The sequence below is a fragment of the Tachypleus tridentatus genome, chromosome 11 (assembly GCF_004210375.1).
Source record: "Tachypleus tridentatus isolate NWPU-2018 chromosome 11, ASM421037v1, whole genome shotgun sequence".
Lineage (NCBI taxonomy): Eukaryota > Metazoa > Arthropoda > Merostomata > Xiphosura > Limulidae > Tachypleus > Tachypleus tridentatus.
In genome coordinates this window covers 40,300,877-40,322,479 of record NC_134835.1, presented here as the reverse complement: position 1 = coordinate 40,322,479, position 21,603 = coordinate 40,300,877, and positions in this window count along the sequence as shown.

Below are 21,603 nucleotides of genomic sequence, written 5' to 3'. Positions count from 1 at the left end.
AAATTGAGGACGTACATGAAACCTATATTGACAAAATCGCTAAAGTCAAAATCAAACTACAAATACTCATGAACTTTGTACAGAAAGGGATCAATGACGTAAGAAAGGACATTACTGAGATTGAAAAGAGTATTAAGTGCACATATTAAACGAGCCACATCTCTTTCCGTATTTTCTCAAGAGTTGACACTAAAAACACAAAGCAGTACTAGATATTACCTTTGCTGCTGTGCCACCTATTACGGAAGGACCTCACTGGACTACTTCAGCCTCAACACTACCAAATCCAATTCCAGAATTTGGATGATCAGTTAAATTTGGCCAATTGAGGAACCAATAGAGTGAATAGACTGTGACAAGAATATATCATATGAGACATATCAGGTTCATTTCTGGAAATAACAGGTAAAATAGTAAAGAACAAGCAATCCATCTTAATCCCATTAAGAAAACAGCTTTGACAACGTCAAGTAACCTCCAGGCTGAGAGCCATAACAAATACCAAGTATGGGCGGCTGTCTTAACCAATATGTTTGGAATAGTGCAGGGTATGGAAGAATGAACAGACTTTAGTTAAACTTGTAAAAAACCTGAAAGTGCTGCCAAATTATCTTACTTTGACCCGTCTCGTGAATTCGTTGGCACGTGACAAAATTACAGAAACTATAAAAACAAGAATATGAAGATTGGATTCAAGAAATCCAGTATACATTTAAAGGAATCTCTGCAGTTGATAATGGAACTAGAACCCATTAAACTTGTAGAAGAACAAATAAAATAGTCATATAAGTTAAGGGAACATCAAATCCTACTGTATTAGAACATCAACTTCTTCTAAGAGTGGTCTAGAAAACTGAAAGAAATAATCACACAGCTAATTAAACAGAATAAAGGAAATAATTAACAAGATAAGAAATTATTCAAGTTTAACTTGCATGGAATAAAAATTATCAAAGGATATAAAATAGAATTAACTGTTATAATTTTAGGAAACCTAGCCATTACCGCTGAGACTTGTAACGGATTTACTATTACGTATTTATTTTAATATCGATTTTGTAGGTAAATATATATTTAGAAGTGCATGTACCTTATAGTGTTAAATATGTGTTGGAAAATTCCCGACTAATCTCTAAATTTGTAGAAGATTCTCGAATGTAAGAATAAACAACATATGTTTTACATTGTTGCCAACTGAAGTTTCTAGAATTTCGCCTTAATATTTATAAACCCACATGCAGAGAGACAATTTAATGTTGTTGGTTTATCGCAGTCAGTATACTATAAACCTCAGAAGCTACAACTGTGACTGACACTTATTAATTGGAAAACTACAGATATTTGACCGGGAACGGTTACAGATTTCGAACATTACAAACCGTTTAAGTTCAGTGAATTAACTTCAGACGTTAGTATTTCTATGAAAACATCGCATAACTTCACTGAAAAACTCACGTTTAAAGGGATAGCTAGCTTTCCGTCAAGTAAAGTATATCTGTGTATTAACATAGAATTAATTTGATCGTGATTCCACTTGTTGCTATCTTCTCTGCTCGAAACTTCATTCCTACTTTTTAGGTCGTCATATACATATATACATATATTTGTTGCGGTATAAAAAATTGAGGGGGTGCCATAGCCCCAGATCTGCCATCTATATAGGAATTGACTGATAAGCTGAAGCTTGGTCTGATACATCACGGAATATCTTCTTAAACAGGAAGTTGAAACGTTAAAATAAAAGTTTATTCCATGGGCCGAGTGTTAACTCGATGAACTTAAGAGTTGACGCAGTAAAATCGACAAGCGGTCACGTTGAATGAAAGATGACTCAGTAAACCAAGCATTGGTACGATATTTTCAGATACTGCATGGTTAACTAAGTGGTATCGAAATGTAATAAATGTTGATCCAACAGACTGAGATACAGCTTCCTAAAATAAGAATTTGCATTGAGATTGAGATCTTGTTGCGCTGACCTGAAATCTGATTTCATAAGCTACCTTACCCGGTAGTCTAAGATTTGACACAGTAAACTAACAGCTGAATTGGTGAACTGAGAGCTAATCCACGATACAAAGACCACAGGTTGTGTTTGGTTTATGCTAAGCACAAATCTACACAATAGGCTATTTTTGCTCTTCCCAACATGGATATCAAAACCTGAATTCTAGTGACGTAAACCTGTAAATTAATCACTCAGATAAGCCATTGAGGATCGAGTAATTATGTTTTTACTTCAGCATACACATGAAATAGTAAAATATGTGTCGTATCATTAACTATTTCAGTTAATTTGTAATGCTTTTAATTAGACTGCTTCAACTTTCCCTCTTCTCTATATCTATAAAAGGCTGATGCAAAATTGACCCTTTAAACACCAAAAGTTAATGAAGCATTGGGAACATTTATTATTTACGGTATTTTTTCCACAGATGCCAAGTTTACAGAAGGAAATCTTCAATGGCGGTATTATAGGAACTGTCTTGATACTGCCAGGTAAAGTTTCGCGCAATCTTTTAAGGTCATTGACCGATACATAGGTAAACATTAGAAGGCGAAAGATAGGTGGTGTTAAACGACTTCAAAATGTTTGTACTTCATCCATACTTTGTGAAAATAAAGTAAGGTTGTTTGATTGAATACAAATGTTGCTGAATGTTCATATGCTGGATACAAGTATGAATATTATGTGCGGTTTACCAATTGAATTCTAAATTTCTTGTGCATTATGACAAAACTTAATTTCTTCGGATATGTTCTGTGCCAGGTAGACAACAATGAAAACGATCGATTTAATACAAGGAAAAGTTTCACCATGGAAACAACTTTAAACCTTAGTGTACATAACTCATTATATATTCAAAAAATGAAACGAACAATATTATCTGTAGTATACGACAGAAAAACAACAAAGACGACCAAAATATAATTTTGATTTATCTACCTATTTTGCATATAAATCTCAGTACATTAATATCTGGTATATAAGAGCACCAGTTTAATACTGGTATTTGTATTCTATAAGAAGACGTCTGATTCCGAAAGAAATTTTAGCGGCTTTGATTTCAACATTTATTAAAGAGAGAGGTTAATTTTGAAGAATTCGATGCCAAATGTGCGGTGAGGTTATAATTCCCAGAGGTGTCAAATAATTGTGATCTTCCAAATTGTGAACTATTTTGAAATAACTTCGAACCAAAGCATGAATTTAAAAAAACAACAAAAAAAAAAACACAGTTTCTGAGACAACAGGGCTGTCTCTTAATCTATGTTATGAGCTGGACGAAGGGTTCAAAAAGGTTAGATTATGTCAAGTTTTAATAACTGCGAAGCTGAAAGTTGGTTCTCATCTTAATCTGCTCTGCCGATAGTTGGAATGCGATCAATATGTTTTGTACACTTTGTTTTGTAATACTATTCAGTGACGTTTTATAAATGATCTAAAGTAGTACGAATCATGACACGTTTGGCAAACAATTTCTTTTCGTTTGAGATCAGGTCTTCTTTGTTTTGTTGCTTGCTTGGAATTGAGCATAAAGCTACACAATGGGCCATCTGTGTTCTGCCCACCACGGGTATCGAAATCCAGTTTCTAGCAGTGCAAGTCAGTAGATACACCGCTGTGCCATGTTATGATCAGGAATGCAGGAGAGTGACTTGTGTAATGGAAAATTATTTAAGGTGAACAATGATAATACGTTAAACTTTAACATGAGATATGATAGATATTTATTTTAGAGTCACTTAATGTTTCAACACAGTTTTCACCTCATGTGATTTAATTCAAGAATATCATTTAATATTATTATACAACCAACTTAGTAAATCGGTTTAGTAAGATAAAAGTTTAACAGTTTTAGTGTAGAGGTTAGTATGGAATTTTTCTAAATCAACAAACGGCAACGATAACTCATGGTTAGGTGTCTAAGGCACCCGACTAGTAATCCGAGGGTCGCAGGTTCGAATCCCCGTCACACCAAACATGCTCGCATTTTCAGCCGTGAGGGAGTTTAATGTGACGGTCAATCCTACTATTCGTTAGTAAAAAGTAGCCTAAGAGTTGGCGGTGGGTGGTAATGACTAGCTGCCTTACTTCTGGTCTTACGCAGCTTAATTAGAGACGGCTAGCGCAGATAGCCCTGGTGTACTTTGCGCGAAATTCAAAAACAAACAACGCTAACTATAAATTCACAAGAAAATTTATGTTCAGGAACAAACGTTTGTTTATCCTTTCTTTCAACTAAAAAGGGTTAAGATCCTTTCCCAAAAGTAAAAGAAATACGGAAGTGGTAACACGGCACGACTCCTAGACAATAATGTAATTGTTCCAAAAGTACAAATACACTTTATATGGATATTAAATTGTTTCAGTCCACGTGTTATTCATAAGTTATATTTAGTTTTGTTTCATTTTTACCCTTACATTATGGCTTCTGTGCTACTTTTATGCATGAAGCAGAGTTGTCGTCTTGGCTCGTTTAAAATGATATCCTTTATTATAATATAGCAGGTTAATAGTTCAACGTGGTAGTCTACCTTTAGTAGAGATCTCGGCTGAATTTTTCCAAGGTAGGTGGAAATAGGAAATGAATGAAAAGGACATTGAACTGAAAAGTAATTAACTGTGTTTTCTTTTCCTTCGTATACGTCAGAGTTTTCGTGTCATATGAAGATCTAAGTTCAGTAAAATCTTTGTACAGATTCTAAACGTAAATATTCAGAAAACAAACAAACAAACTACAATGCCAGGCACCGTGAATGAAAGCCTTCATGAGCATCTCGCGTACAATTATGTACACGTAAATAAATGCAGCTCCTACTTAAAATTCCAAGCTGTGAAACTAATTCTGGACTTTAGCCCATTTCATTTTCATAGCTTTTCGCTGAAACCGTTTTATTTTACATTTTACGATGTATTACTCTCTTTTTTTCCCACAGTTTTTAGCTCTGGGTAACTGATATTCAACTTTTGTATATTCTTCATATAGGCTTAATAGCTGACTTTACGTATATTTATCATCACACTGCAAAGGTGTTGCTCTTTCTGGATTCGGACATTTTCGCTGTAAACAAATACAGTTCAGTCACCTGAGTGAGAATAGAGGGAGATTTAAGTACGTTAATATTGTAAAATGTGGATTAACCATAGCACCATAATAACAACTTTTTGCTGATGGAGTAATTTTGATTACGTCATCTTTAATTTAAATTTTATTGTCGCTGCTTAAAGGCAAAGCTGCATAATAGGCGATATACTCTATATCTGTTGCAGGGTTTGGTTTATTTTGAATTTCGCGCAAAGCTACACCAGGGCAATCTGCGCTAGCCGTCCCTAATTAAGCTGTGTAAAACTAGAGGGAAGGCAAGTAGTCACCACCTATCGCCAACTCTTGGGCTACTCGTTTACCAACGAATAGTGGGATTGACCGTCACCAATAACGCCCCCAACGGCTGAAAGGGCGAGCATGTTTGTGTGACGGGGATACAAACCCGCGACCTTCGGATTACGAGTCGAGTGCCTTAACCACCTGACCATGCCAGGTCTTAGTTGCAGGGTTTTAATATTAACTTTTGTGTCATAAGTTTTTTAGCTTACCGCTGATCCTTAATGGGAGATAGTTTTGTTTGTTTGTTTGTTTGTTTCTAAGCAAAATTACACAATGAAGTGTTTCTGCTGTAACCACCACAGGATCGAACTTCGAATTTTAGCATTATAAGTTCTACTTATCTATGAGCTACCGAGAGGAGGGCTGAATTTTATAAGATCGTACATAATGAAACCAAAACACAAGATCTTACAGTATTTAACTACATTTTAGTAAAAATCTTATATTTACAAAATTCAAGATTATTTTCGCAAAGCATTATTAAACTTGTTTGGTATAAATTGCCCCCCGGTGGAACAGAGGTATGTCTGCGGATTCACACCGCTAAAAACCGGCTTTCGATACCCTTGATGGGCAGAGCACAGACAGTCCATTGTGTAGCTTTGTACTTAATTATAAACAAACAAAATTTACATAAGTTTGAAATTGTAAACAAAAATTACCATATTTTTTGCTGTTGCATGCGATATTTGTTTTCCTGATTTTCTGACAATTGTCGTCAAGAGATTGGTAAAGATAGTTTCTCGATTGAAAACTACTCTACCAAAGGTGTCTGCTCGAAACGTCTTTCAAAATATACTAGAAAACTTTTCACTTACACTTGTTAGTTCGTTCTTTATTATCTTTTCTACAATGCTTTCTTTTCACGTCTTCTAAATAACATCCATTCAAGAATTTCTGTACTGGCACGATAATCTTTTCGTAATGACCTAATTGGTGGTCCTTCACTGACACGGTAACTTTAAACGTATCTTTATTTGTTTTATAGTAAAGCCGCATTGGACTATGCTATTTCCACCGCGGTGAATCGAATCCATGATTTTGGAGTTGCAATCCACAAACTCACCACTGTATCACCGGGAGATCTAAAAATATCTAATTACCTCAATGCTGCCATGTGCTGTCACGATTACTTCAAACATTGCTGATAACACTATGTAACAAAATTTTTACTTTTTCTTGTTCCTGGGCAGAAAGTGTTATTTCCCAATTTCTTATGCCTAAAGTAAATGGAAAATACCTATTTTTCTCTTCGAATTTTGCTTTTGTTACCTGAGAGCGTATAACGAAAACATGATGGGAGACTATATTTGGGGGCTGATACGTGAAAGTGATTTCAAATCTCGAAAACCTACCCACTTCTGAACATTTTTGTTCATTTTTGTATAACTATATAAATACATGATTCATATGTTGTTTTATTCAGACCTTATGTAAATGAAAATATGCAAATTTGTCCGTTTTTACATAGAAAATATGTAAATTTTTAAATTTCATTATCCAGGTCACAAAAGTAAAGTTTGAAGGGAATAATGGCCATTTTCTGTACTTTTACAGCACAAGCAATTAAGAAATAACACATACTATCCAGGAACAAAATTTGTGTTACATAGTGTTATCTCAGCAAAACATGAAAGGGCAATTTATATAGCTCGTTACTCATTTTCCTTAACAGGTTTTTGCACAAAGACATGCTTTCCATTTAGGTCTGTCTGTGTTTCATCAGTGAATATGTGTTTATGCCAATCTAGGTTATTCATTGTTTATTACTTCAACAGTTAATAAAAGTTAGTTTTGCTTTTATCTGATCCGATTATTGAATGTTATTAGTTCATAATATAACCTATCATACAAAGCTGTTACGACACGTTTGTTCACACATGTTAACTTCGTAGTTCACATACTTGAGTTCTTCCTAATAACCATAAACCACATAACTGCTTCAAGGACTTCGATATTTTTTACCTTACAGTACCGGCAATTATGAAGCTTACATGTGAAAATCTACTACAAATACCTATATTCTGGAGGCTATGTTATTTTATTTAGATGTTTGTATTATCATTTACCTAGGGGGAGCTTTGATGAGTATGGCTTAACGACAAGAACGTTCTTGAAACTATAGGAAACAATATAAACCACACGAAAAACGAATTAAGCTAGAATATGGTTGATTAATTTGTGAATCTGTTATAGTGGACGACTGACTACCGAATTAACAAGTGTGGTTAGTCAGTTTTTCTGTTATTGTTAGCACACTAGTCAGTTATTTCAGTTTTGTAAATTCCGAGTTTGTTTTTGTCACGGTGTGCTACAGGTAAGTGTAGGAGCCATAACTAAGGAAGATGGTAGCAAATAAGTGAAATTGTGGTATTGCTATTAGCGTCTACCGGAAACTTAGGCCTATTAAAGAGTTATAGTTAAGCCTATAACTATGCTCCTAGAATTTACTAGTCAAATAAATAAAACGCTTTTGTTAATAGGTAACTGAATTAGAATTATTCTTCTTTTTTACAGAATAATAGAACAAAAAAAAACGTTTAATAATAGGAACCATTACAGCTAATACAGAGAAAGCTAAATGTATTGTAGTTCAAGTTCTAGGTTGCATATATAACACGATAACTTACCTGATTTGTCCTCATAACTCACGTATTCCTTGGTCACTGTAGCAAAACCTATAAAAGTATCACCAGTAAGGCGATGGAATTGAAGCAGAACTGAACCTTTTGATCATGATACATAGTAAAGTACCAAAAATGTAACGGATAACATTTGTATGATTACTATATTTGTTTTTCTATACAACCTGTACTTTTGGCATTATTTCGAGATGCCCTCTACTTTCGAAACAGGTTAAATTCTCAAATTCAGTATTTATTTATAATTTAGCTAAAGATATTGCAATGCTATAAATATGTGTTTTTGTATATCCAGTTTTACTATTGTATAGATTTTAGAACGAAGTTCTAACATCATATTTATTTTAATAATGTTATCACTAACATTATTATTTCCTTAATTCAACAATCCATTAATTCAGGTACGCAAACAAACTCTGCCAGCGTTGCTTCAAACGAATTACATAAATTGTTATATTCTAATTTAGGGTAAATTACAATTTTGACGTCACTCCTTCATGTTTCTTTACAATTACTAAATTTAATTGAATATGGACATAAGCAAATCCAGAATATTATTTGCCAGAAACAGGTGTCGCGATTTTAATAAAATATTAAACATGACGCTGACATATTTTTGTCAATAACGCAATGCTTAAAACGATGCCTACATACACGGAAAACTTATATTAGACGGGTTTTCGAATCGAGATAGAGGCAGAAGACGATATTTAATGTATCATTATTGTATTGACGCTCAAAATAAAAGAAATGATTTAGCACAGACTTTAGGAAAAGCTTTAACATCAAAGTTTACCTTTGAACATTTAACTCATACACCGCATAAGGTGCTTGTCGCACCATATACCTGACTTTACAAATACATTAAAACACGATACCCGACGTTACAAACATATTAAACATGGTATCTGGTTTTACAAACACACTAAAACATGTTTATGAAAATCGCATCTTTTAGTAAGTGCTTCTAGTTTAAAAAGTGAATAATTATTGGAATGACATTCTTTGCTACATCAACAATTAAACATATAGACATGTCACACAAAGGAAGGTATGATTGTATAACACAATACCTTGTTGTTTTTTAAATAAATAAACCTTCTCTCCACTACCGCCAAAAATGTCCAAAACTAGTTTTTTATGGATTCTCAATGAATGAGGGCGTTTAAATTTTCTAGGAGACGAGTATCGTACTCGTTTAAATAAACTCTCTCCATGCACCAATGTTCAAACGTTGGTGATCGTGGTATTCCACCAATCTCTTTTGCTTTAGTCACAAAAAATTTCCAGTGTCGATACATTTTATCAGGTCATCCCTTAAGTAATGTCCAATTTTAGGTTCAGAAAAAGAGAAAAGATTTCAAACGCTTTTAATGTTATTTAATCAATAATGTATATTTCATTTTATTTATTACTTTCTGTCAACTATTCACAAGCTTCTGAATGACACTTTTATAAAATTCCTGGAGTTTGAAGGAAAAGAATGTAGAGAGGGTAGTTTTGACATCTTCATTTTTCCAAGCTCTTTTCCATCAAGATAGTTTTGCAAACTTCGGAATAAATGATAATCAGATGGGGCAAGGTCTGGAGAATAAGGAGGATGTGTAAGTTTTTCCCAGTCTAGCTCTTCAATTTTTGTAGAGTGATCCTTGCTGTGTGGGACCATGCATTATCCTGGTGTAACACAACATCTTTACGATTGATCAAACAGGCCTCTTTTCTTTCAGTGTCACATTCAAGCATTCTAACTGTTGACAATAGAAGTTTGATGTAATCGTTACATTGAGTGGTAGCAACTCAAAGTAAATCACATCAACAACATCCCACCAAACGCTTAACAAGACTTTCCTGGGTTGGAAATCCAATTTTGGCTGTGCTTTAGCCAGTGTACCTGCTCTGAGCCATTGTCTGCGGCGCTTCACATTTCTATAAAATATCCATTTTTCATCTCCAGTCATTAATCTGTCCAAAAAAGGTGAGTTACGTTTACGAGAGTGCGGAGAATCTGAACTGCTGAAACCACCTGCGACATTTTCTTTCATTCAGAGACTCTGCACCGTAAACGCCTTGGATGTTTCTACTGTACTGTTGCCTTGTTTAAACTCGTAAAGCATTATATGCCTAATGCGCCCCTCAAACATATTCATCTTCATAAGGGCGTTTTTGATTGATGATCTGAAAAAGTGGAGTTGGGTTAGTTTATTTTATTTGTCTGAACATTTTTATATATGTCCTACTACATATTTTAGTCATTAAACTCTTCTACAAAGACAGAAATGATGATGCACTTTCTGTGTTAAATTTTCGGGCATTACTTATGGAATGACCCGATATATTTAGACAAACTCTTGACTTAAGAAAAACTTTGTTTTCTACGGTTTCTCTTTTCTTCAGTCTTACTATTTATTACCAGACTTTCAATTTTTTTCTTTCCCTATAACGTATCCTAGAAGTTAAAACCGTCATTTTTTCATGTTAGTTGTTAATTTTCTCCTGCAGTCTTTCTTGACAAAATACATCTTCATTTGAGGGGTGACTTCTCTGATGTACTTTCAAAATGCGCTTTAAGGACCACAACTCGATTATTTTAATTTTCTTTTCCATACTTCATGGCCAGGCATGGCTAGGTGGTTTAGGCACTCGAGTTGTAATCTGAGGTTCGAATCCCTGCCACACCAAACATGTTTGCTTTTTCAGCTGCGGGAGTGTCATAATGTTAAAGTCAATCTCACTATTCGTTGGTAAAAGAGTATCCCAAAAGTTGGCAGTGAGTGGTGATGACTAGCTGCTTTCCCTCTAGTCTTACACTGCTAAATTAGGGATGGCTAGCTCAAATAACCCTCTTGCAACTTTATGCGAAAATTCAAAAAACAAACAAACCACATTTCGCGGCCTCTAGTGGCACAGTAGTACGAGGTCTGTTCAAAAAATACGCGGACTGACGTCATAAAACAAAATGTACTTTATTTAGAAGTTACAGGTCTGTGACCCCTTCAAAGTACTCTCCTCCCCAACGCACACACTTATCCCAACGGTGTTTCCACTTGTTGAAACAGTCCTGGTACGCTTCTTTTGTAATTTCTCCAGCTCCTTCGTCGCATTTGCTTAATCTCGAAAATCGTCTCAAATCTTATTCCTTTCAAGGGTCTTTTGAGTTTGGGGAACAAGAAAAAATCGCAAGGAGCAAGGTCAGGTGAGTAGGGGTGGGGAAGAACAGTGATCGAGTGTTTGGCCAAAAACTCACGAGTTCTGAGGGCTGAATTTCGCAGCAACGCGGTGCATTTTCAATTTTTCGGTCCAAATCTCGTAACAAGATCCAACTGATATCCCACACTCTTCAGCAAGCTCCCTGACAGTCAGACGTCGATTTGCCCGCACCAGGGTGTTGATTTTGTCGACGTGTGGGTCGTCAGTTGACGTGGAAGGACGTCCAGGGCGCTCATCATCTTCAATGGACTGTCGACCATCCTTAAAACGTTCATGCCACTTGAAACATGCCGTACGCTTCATAGCAACATCACCGTAAGCCGTGTTAAGCATAGCAAAAGTTTCAGTTGCAGATTTTCCAAGTTTAACACAAAATTTCACAGCAAGTTGTTGCTCCTTCAGGTCATTCATTCTGAAATCCGCCAAACGAAAAAATCGCACTTCACTTAAAACCGCGTAGCTAATACACAAATGAAGATATCTGCAATCGGGAAATGGCGTCGTAATCAGCTGATCTGTGCAAACCTAGCGACACCAAACGGATTCTTCTGGAACCAACTGGAGCCGCGCAATTCAAACAGTCCGCGTATTTTTTGAACAGCCCTCGTATGTCTACTGACTTAAAACGCTAAAAACCGGGTTGCGATACTTGCCGTGGGCAGAGCACAGATAGCCCATTGTATAACTTTGTGTTTAACTTCAAATCATACTTCGCGATACTGACCAACACTCTAAGTACACGAGGACCGATATAACATAGCAATCGTGAACTCTTAATTTCGTCCTCACAGAACTTTACTATTTGTCAGTATCCGTTTTTATTTCATGGTCATATTTACTGTCTGATGTCATCTAGCTTGACAGATAGTTAAAGTTATTGACCTGCAGGTTCACATCATACAGCGACATAACATTTTTGTTTGTTTTTAAATTAAATTTAAATTTAAAACTTTTAAATCTCAGAAATGTTTTAACGTTTATATTTTTAAATATTTAAGTTAGTAAAGATGAGCATTTGAAGCAGAGAGCCAATCGGTTTAGTTTGTGTTACGCAAAAAAAAGACGTAAACCACTATGTTTTTATTTGATGTATGATTGTTAGAAGTTACATGTTTTTGGTAAATTTGGCTTAAATCAAAAATTATGGAGAGATCTTGATTTATATCACAGTAAGATTAAGTCTGTTAACATAGGACAGAGAAAATAATTAAGTTTGTTAACATAGGACAGAGAAAATAATTACGTTTGTTTGCCATTGTGGGAAAAATATTAAAATTATTATAAATGCAAGACTGGTATACGTTCTTTCACTTATCGTCTGTTTGTTATAAAAACGTGACCTTAATACATCTATATTTAAATAAAAACGAAATTGAAATACTGTGAAACCATTTGTTTCAATAGGGGTCGTTAATGGTAATTAAATCATTCTTAGCAGATTTGACGTTTGTTCCTGCTTACATATAGCTTTAAATCATGAACGGAAAAGAACGTAAAGGGACTGAAATGTCTTCGTAGTATTATTTAATATCAGTAGTATTTTATATATTGAAGCTATTTCTTACATGAATGCTCAATTGAAAGTTTAGCTGGTCTAAACTAGGGATATTAAACTCTATTGTGTAGCGTTGTAAGCTCGCCCAACTGTCTTAAGTTTAAACAAAGCCAAGTAAACTCATATGACTAAATACTGGGAATTTTTTACACCCTCCGTTAAACTCATGGAACTAAATACTGACTATTTCTTGCACCTTCTAGTAAATTCTTGTAATTAATTACGACCTATTTGACTATTTCTTGCACTTTCCGCTAAACTCATGGGTGTAAATATTGACTATTTCTTGCATCTTCTGGTAAACTCGTGTGAGTAAGTACAGAATGTTTCTTTCACCTTTTGGTAAACTCGTGTGAGTAAGTACAGAATGTTTCTTTCACCTTCTGGTAAACTCGTGTGAGTAAGTACAGAATGTTTTTTTCACCTTCTGGTAAACTCGTGTGAGTAAGTGCAGAATGTTTCTTTCACCTTCTGGTAAACTCGTGTGAGTAAGTAGAGAATGTTTCTTTCACCTTCTGGTAAACTCGTGTGAGTAAGTGCAGAATGTTTCTTTCACCTTCTGGTAAACTCGTGTGAGTAAGTGCAGAATGTTTCTTTCACCTTCTGGTAAACTCGTGTGAGTAAGTGCAGAATGTTTCTTTCACCTTCTGGTAAACTCGTGTGAGTAAGTACAGAATGTTTCTTATATCTTTCAGATCTCTTTCTCAAGCAGTTTCATGTACACTATGGAAACCTAGACCATGGATTCTTGGACGTTCTTAAATGTTAATTTTTAGTTTTGGCAAAAAGTTTCGTCAGCAGTGAATAAGTAGATGTAATATGGCTGTCATGTGATAACAATAACGTATTCTTCTTTGATTTCTTAGAACAGTTAAGAATTTACTATTATAATTTTTATAAAGCCATGAATACAAATAAGGCTTTCCACGAAACATTGTATTTTAACTTGACTATTACTTTTTCAACCTTTTAAGGCTCATTTTTTGCGGCTGTTCTGAATAGAAAGACATGTGTGTAAGTGTGGTGACCCTATTCTCATTCTGATAATTGTAGGACTAGAGAAATAGGCAAGCAGAAACCAGTATCACCGACGTCTCTATTAATAAAATGTGCCATCATCTATCCTAAGTCAACCAGATTTGAAGAGGTATGATATATGTAGTCTCTATACCGTGCGTGATAAGATCTACTAAACTGACGTCGATATTTTCATTTCGTTCGCAGAGCCTGTGGCATGACAAAGAAATCGTGTCACTTATATGTATATGGATGTGGCCAGCATAGAAATTCGAGTTAACCTTTTGTAAAGTGACGTTAGGACTGAAGACTTTTAATTAGCAGAATTTCGGCGTTTCAAAGCAGTACTTGGATACGTGAAGGAAAATACGACTGATTTTTGAGTAAATGAAGTTAGTCACGTACTGAAAGATTCAAGTTGAGTGTTTTTGAAGTCGTTTTAGTAAAGATAGTCCAATCATTCGCAACCTTTCTTTCAGTGATTGACGCAGTGTTAATGGTGATATAATTATTTCTAATAATACAAGTAACTCACGACTAAACTACTTCCATAAGGAAAGTAAAATATTGCTAAACTTCGCATGATTATTATGATAGAAATATTCTGGGTAAATTACGATATTTTTGCAGTAATTTCTGATCCTATGTGGTCAGGGGTTATTTCTGGTTTCCCTATGATCGGGAGCCAGGGTAATCACATTGAAGAAATTGTAGGCCTGTATTAACAACAAATGATTGTGTGTTTGTAGTTAAGCACAAAACTACACAATGGGCTGTCTGCACTGTGTCCGCCACGTGTATCGAAGTCCGATGCTTAGCGTTATAAGCCTTCAACCTTACGGTTGAATTACTCAGCGAAAAGAATAAGTGTGGTAGACTTAAGATGTGACGGTGAACGAAAGACAGGCCAGGAAAACTATAAGTGAAATCTTTTTTGAAGCAGCTTAGATGGAATAAATAATAAAAACGAAAACACATTTTTGTTTTCCACTTCTACAGTTGTTTTTGCCTATCTGACATAGCGATAACTAAAACTACAGTTCATAAAACGTCACACGATTGTGAATTTAGTGCCCTCTACAGGAGTTATTTGAATATTTATTTTATTAAATATGTCCGTGTCTTCTAAAGCTAGGTAGAGCTTTACATGCTATTAATCAGGGTCAAAGTAGTGGCGAAGATTAGCCCAGTTTTTAAAGTTCTTATGTTTTAAATACACTGATAGCAACAGAAGTGTAGACTTCTAACTACAATCAGCAGCGAAATATTGCCTTAATTTTAAGTTTCATCATGGCAGTCTGGATAAATACCATTATTATATTTCAAATGAAACGCACTAAAACACTTTCTGTATTAAAGAATAAACCAACTTTTCTATGAAGTTCTTTTATTTACTTTTTCATGTCGTGTAAGTTAAATGTGCACTGTATTATAACTAAGTGAAAGCAATAATCTATATTTCATCACTTTTTCTTTCTCGTAGAACTATACATTCCGAGAAACTACCATATTGATTGTGTGAGGATGAAATTCCAAGTTGTATGAGATTCCAGTAACACTAATGTGCGACTGTTAGCATGTAGATACTATGTAATCTATACTCATACTGTTTTTGTTTTTTAATGTTCACGAAATATAACTTTGTGATGGTGTAGTACGTCAGGCTGAAAAATTAAAAAGTACCACTCAAATAATGTTTGAAAACTATAAAAGTCACGTAAAGAAAGCTTCGAGTTACTTTTTATATTAGTCAGTAGATAATTAATAAAAGATTATAAGTTATATAAGCCACTATTATAATTGTTACTGACATTTCTGAAGTATATTAGATATGTACGAGGGCTGTTCAAAAAATACGCGGAGTGACGTCATAAAACAAAATGTACTTTATTTAGAAGTTACAGGTCTGGGACCCCTTCAAAGTACTCTCCTCCCCAACGCACACACTTATCTCAACGGTGTTTCCACTTCCTGGTTTATGATGTGCGTGAGTCGGTTTTACGTAGGTAGGAATAAAGTGTTTGTGAAATTGTGTTGGCTTTTTTCATTTGTAGTAGTAATTTGTTCAGTTGCGTCTCGTGTGTCTTTGTTGGATTTGTGTGTATTGGTTTAAATTTGTTCGTGTCTGATAGGATGTTATTCATTTTTTGGATGTATTCATTCGTGTTCATTATGACTATAGCGTTACCTTTATCTGCTTTTAGAATTTTTACCAGATTGTCCATTACGACCAATAATGTCCACATATGAATCGTTTAATTACAATCTTGGTGTTTCCACTTGTTGAAACAGTCCTGGTACGCTTCTTTTGTAATGTCCTCCAGCTCCTTCGTCGCATTTGCCTTAATCTCGGGAATCGTCTCAAATCTATTTCCTTTCAAGGGTATTTTGAGTTTGGGGAACAAGAATAAATCGCAAGGAGCAAGGTCAGGTGAGTAGGGGGGGGTGGGGAAGAACAGTGATCGAGTGTTTGGCCAAAAACTCACGAGTTCTGAGGGCTGAATTTCGCAGCAACGCGGTGCATCTTCAATTTTTCGGTCAAAATCTCGTAACAAGATCCAACTGATATCCCACACTCTTCAGCAAGCTCCCTGACAGTCAGACGTCGATTTGCCCGCACCAGGGTGTTGATTTTGTCGACGTGTGGGTCGTCAGTTGATGTGGAAGGACGTCCAGGGCGCTCATCATCTTCAATGGACTGTCGACCATCCTTAAAACGTTCATGCCACTTGAAACATGCCGTACGCTTCATAGCAACATCACCGTAAGCCGTGTTAAGCATAGCAAAAGTTTCAGTTGCAGATTTTCCAAGTTTAACACAAAATTTCACAGCAAGTCGTTGCTCCTTCAGGTCATTCATTCTGAAATCCGCCAAACGAAAAAAATCGCATTTCACTTAAAACCACGTAGCTAATACACAAATAAAGATATCTGCAATCGGGAAATGGCGTCGTAATAAGCTGATCTTTGCAAACCTAGCGACATCAAGCGGATTCCTTTGGAACCAACTGGAGCCGCGCAATTCAAACAGTCCGCGTATTTTTTGAACAGACCTCGTATTTAGATACTTTTGTTTCTGTTAAAACTTCTTAAATTAACATTGTAGTAAATAGTGAATTTTTATGTGTTATAGAATTTATTCACTATGGACTTTAATTTAGCTGCTTTTTTATCAAAAGTCAAGTCATTATATAGTCAAGAAAGGTCAATGATGCCGTATAAGGTCTTACAGGTCTGGCTGCTAGTAACAAGAATAAACTATAATTGCATTAGCAGCGCTCTCCACTTAACTATACTATTTTTTTCTCAACTAAGCCTTTCATTTAGTATCAGAATTCATTGACCATGAAACATCAAGATAAAGATATTTTGTCAAAACGAATGCTATACAGCACACTTGCTGGCGCACATTACTAAAAAATGTGTATTGGTATTTTTAATGTAACACTAAATTATGGAAGTTGAAGGTTCTTTTAACTTATTCTTTGTAATTTTGTATATTTGTATTATAACCATAAATTTGAAGCCATAAAAAACATACACTAAAATTAAACAAAATATGTTGTATATTTTAAAAGATCCTATGGTAGAAGCTGTAACGTGCGATTATAAAATGTATCCTATGTTTTGTAGGTGACTGAGGAATTAGGACCCACATTGTGGTGGGGATACACCTTCTATTAGTCTTAACTTCCAGTTCGCTAGTCTCACATAAGAAGATTAGAAATTTAGAAATTAGGAGAGCAAGATGTGGATGCTCAAGCCCACAACGTTACACATCTACGTCACCCTTCACTGCCTGAAGACAGTTGTGGGAAGATAAATGCTCCCCCAAGTTCAAATAAAAATAAGAAAAAACATTAAAAAGATGAGAAAAAATAAATAAATAAAACTGTATAATTAAAAATGAAAATAAAATAAAAAATAAAGAAAATAAGGTAATACCATTTGGGGGTAAGAAAAAACTTACCTCTTGAAGTTAGCATACCTACCCCAATATGGTAGAGGCCCTAATTAAAACTACATCATTAAAGGATAGTTTATTGTGACTGTCATGCGGCTAAGGTGTACATCTGCATCAAGTAGTGTTGACCTTATTTTTAAGGTGTATTTTTAACAAAAATTAGTAAATAATATTTTAAATTAAAAATAAGTTCAACACCTATGGTATATCTTTAAAAAAATACTAAAATTATTCTTAGCTAAAAATTAGGTCAACACTACTTTATGCGGATGTACACCTTAGCAGCATATAAAAGCATGACAGTAACAGTAAACTCTCACTTTACTGATATGGTTTTAATTAGTGCCTCTACCATATTGAGGGTTGAAATGCCAACTTCAAGAGGTATGTTTTATCTTGCCTACCCCTAAATGGTATTACTTTAGTTTTCTTTTTTTATTTTTATTTTTATCTATTTTATTTATTTTCTCTCATCTTTTTTATGTTTTTCTTATTCTTATTTGAACTTAGGAGAGCAATCACCTTCCCATAGCTGCCTGCAGGCAGTGAAAGGTTATATAGATGTGGGACGTTGTGGGCTTAAGCACCCATATCTCGCTCTCCTAATTTCTGAATTTTTAATCTCCTTATGTTTGAGTAGCGAACTGGAAATTAAGACTAATAGAAGGTGTATCCCCACCACAATGTAGGTCCTAATTCCGCAGTCACCTCCAAAACATAGGATACATTTTATAATCCCACGTTGTAGCTTGTACCATGGGATCTTTTTAAAAATATACAGCGTATTTTGTTTAGTTTTAATGTGATTTGTTTATGACTTAAATATTTATGGTTATAATATAAATAATCACAAGTTGGAATTTGCTTTTTTAACGCAGTCGTTTCTCGTTATTTTGATTACTTATTTGACTTCATTTGGATGTAATTATTAAATTTCACTAATATATATCTATATACATATACTTCCAGAAGATTTATAACTATATCATATTCAGTATTCGGTCCTTTCTTTCTGTATTAATCCATTCAGTTTTTATCTAAGTAACTCCATCGTATTGTACTATTTCAGCTCTTCCTGGCTTTCCAATGGCTCAACGGTAAGTCTACAGACTTACGACCCAAAAGTTGGGTTTTGATACCCCTGGTAGAAAGAGCACAGATACATCTTTATGTAGCTTTGTGCTAAACAACAATCAACAAACCAATCAACTCTCTTTTGAAAAAAAAAGAGACTGTTCTTATTTTAGTTTTCTTATTGTTTTATTTAGTCGTTGCTGTGGTCACGGTGTTACTTGTGTTCTATCTTACCTTTCTTATATTGTCTATTGTTTATTTAATAACATTTTTCACCATTTTAAATCCACATTTTCAAAATAATTTGATATCATTATCACCTGCCTTTTATTTTATTTTTAAAGCGGCTCATCCTTAAATATAATCACCTGAATAAGTTGTATTTGTTTTGAAACACTTCTTAGAGATGTTCTGTTTATATCGAAAACATAAATTTTCTTGTAATAGAATATTAAACTGTTATAAGTATGAAAGATAAATACAATCTATAAAAGTACATCGAAACTAGTATTGTTGGCAATAGAAGTGGTTTTAACATAAACTCAACTCTTCAAATGTGATGTTTTGGTAACTATAGGTATATTTACTTAACAAATGACAATCCACTAGAGATCTTACCAATGACCTATATTTAAGTACAGGTGTGAATGTTACCTTTAAAGTAGTAAGTTACATGTTAATAACTACTAATTATAAGAAGTAATCAAACTAAAAGTGCAGAAATGGACAATAGAATGAAGAAAGCTGAAGGAAGGTTCTATTTATAAATAAATCCAAATTTTTTGACAACAACCAACTATATTCGATATCAAGAGCGATACCAGTCACGGTCAATGTACAATGAACTATGCTAAAAACCAATACAAGTATGGGACGACTTTGGCCAATAGTGCTGGAGGTCTACACGAAACTAATAGAATTCTGACTGCTAAGAAGTACATCTATATCTTAACCGTCGTGTCATTCCCTCAATAAGAACACTTGTTGGGCAGAGATCTATCTTTCAGAAAGATCATGATTTCAAGCATACAACAAATATAGTGAAACAATACTTGACTGGGGAACAAAAGACCAATGATACACTCATAGTTATGGCTTTCTGGCATAAATACGCAGTTGAATAATAAAACTGTATTAGTTTATCTGGAATCTGATAAGGTCAAATTGTTACCAAACAACTTGGAAGTTGTAACACAAAACACTTGGAACAATATTTTACAATTAATAGTTTCGTTTTTAAGTTTACTTACTGACTGAATTTTATTTGATTACAAGTTACAACATTTAGAGTAAGGAAGATTTGTTTTAGTTACTGGTGTCATTATTGTATATGTACTGAATCAAACCTGTTGTTCCACAACAAAAACATGTTAGCTGCCCCCTACATCCGAGTGAAATTATTGAAATCATATCAACCTACAACAAACCAAATTTTAATTGCGTATTTGCTCCCTCGAAAACTGCTTATGACATCAATGGGGAGGTTCATTGTTATGCATTATTTACATGTTTTCATGACACAATTAATATCTGTATATGATTATATATGATTATCATAGGCGAACAGCATAATTTTCCCTTATCTCTCCTGGTGGTAAGTTAATGAATTTTTGTAAATTTCTCTCACAGATATACCGTGTAAAAATAATTCGATTGTTCAACAGTGAAGCGTTGGTACTGTAAGAGTTTTCTTATTTATAAAGCATTGGTTTCCAACGATATTTGGTGACACGGGCACCTAATAGTCGTTTGTTTCATACTTGTTGAGATTTAGAGAAAGAACAGAAAACAGCAATACAATAGTCGTGTTTTTCATGCTTATGGGGATAGCTGTTAGGAAAATACTGAACTACTTTATTTATTACTCATAGCACAGATCTAGCAGAAAATGTCGAGTGAACATCACCACTTATTTTGGGGGCTTGAAAAAGAAAATACTCGTTACAACGTTTGAAACATTTCTAATTGCGTTTCTCTATGATCCGTTTGTTTTGTTTCAGTGCAGAACAAAACAATGGGCTATCTTTGTTGTTGGCGTTATGGGGATTGAGCTCCTAACTCTAGGGCTATAACCTCTGAAGTTAAATTAAGCGTTAGGGGCACTTAAGGTTAGAATTTATGTGGCATTATTCTGATTTGGATCTCGTTTGAAAACACTTTTAAAATGCGTCAAATTTCATGAAAGTTTTATGTGTTTTCTTCACTATTAAGCAGAACTGGAACCCTATCGGTATTTTAAATTATTTATGCATCAAAATGTTTGTACATCCATATTTTTAAGGATTCGTAAACACAAATACCAGGAATACTGCAGTTAATTTAACTATTTATTACTGGATGTATTTTATACAAAAGACAATTATTCCATTAAACATTTTGGGTCAGTTTTTTTACAGATGAACAACTAAAATTTAGGCCTAGTTAACAACTTGTAATAAGTGGCTCTCCACTAGTGGTTAACTATAAAATCAAGTTGGTAATTAGAGGAGTAGAGAAGTGATCAGATGATAATTTATTTGTTGAAAGTACTTTGCTCCGGCTCTGAGGAACAGATATCATTAATATTTAATTTGTATATCTTTTATATTAGTATTGCTTTCATCAACTAATAATTCTGGGTTAGGGTAAAAACAACAACAGACTTTAACCCTCTTTGAATAATACGTAAATTTGTATTTGTTTTATAAATTAATATCAAAATATGGAACCAGTGGTACCTATCTTCAAAAATCGTCTAGGTTGGGCATTGGTAAC